This window comes from Arachis duranensis, chromosome 9 (assembly GCF_000817695.3).
Source record: "Arachis duranensis cultivar V14167 chromosome 9, aradu.V14167.gnm2.J7QH, whole genome shotgun sequence".
Taxonomy (NCBI): Eukaryota; Viridiplantae; Streptophyta; class Magnoliopsida; order Fabales; family Fabaceae; genus Arachis; species Arachis duranensis.
The window spans coordinates 62,486,482-62,487,425 of record NC_029780.3 but is presented as its reverse complement, the minus strand read 5'-3'; positions in this window follow the sequence as shown (position 1 = coordinate 62,487,425).

Below are 944 nucleotides of genomic sequence, written 5' to 3'. Positions count from 1 at the left end.
ACCCTTGCCTTTTGGTTTTAAGGGCTATTGGCTTTTTTTCTTTTTCTTGATCTAATGATTCCTTGTAATTTTTCTTTCTCTTTTTTTTCACTGCTTTTTCTTTCTTCAAGAATCAAATTCATGATTTTTCAGATCATCAATAATATTTTTCGTGTTCCTCATTCTTTCAAGAGCCAACAATTTTAACATTCATGAAATTCAAGATAAAAAATATGCACTGTTCAAGCATTCATTCAGAAGACAAAAAGTATTGCCACCACATATAATTAATTATAATTTTTCTTATTAAGAACTTGAAAAATATAAATTACCTCTTTATTCTAAAAATCTACTATTTTATTCATGTTTGATGATGATGAGAAAAATAAATTATAACTTAATTGAAAATAAAATCAAAATAGATATACTGATTACCACTACTCCTATATATCTTCTAAGGTAAATTCCTATAACAACAACTATCTCAGAGTTAAAGCTAAAATTAGAACTGAACAACCTGTATTTTGGGAAGTGGATGTTCCTCTAGTCTGTGGGATGCTTGGTCCTTCAAGAATTAATTTCTGATGCTTCAGTTCCCTTAAGTCACGCCCTTGCTCCTCTTGTTCCCTAAGCAATTTGCAAAGCATGCTATTTTGATTATTCTGTTCTTCCTTTATTTGGTCCATAGCTTCTTGCAACTTGGAAACAGATGCCTCAAGATGCTCCCAGTATTCAAATTGAGGGATTTCTGGGAGGAATTCATGTGCTCTCCTCTTGATGGGGTCATCCTGCAACTGTTGTTTTTCCATTGATATTTTAGTGATTGGCCGCTCAACTGAGATATACTCAGTTATTCCCATCCTTACTCCGGCATCTTTACAGAGCATAGAAATTAGGCTTGGATAAGCTAACTTGGCATCTTTGGATTTCTTGTTTGCTATTATGTAGAGTTCACACGAAATTAA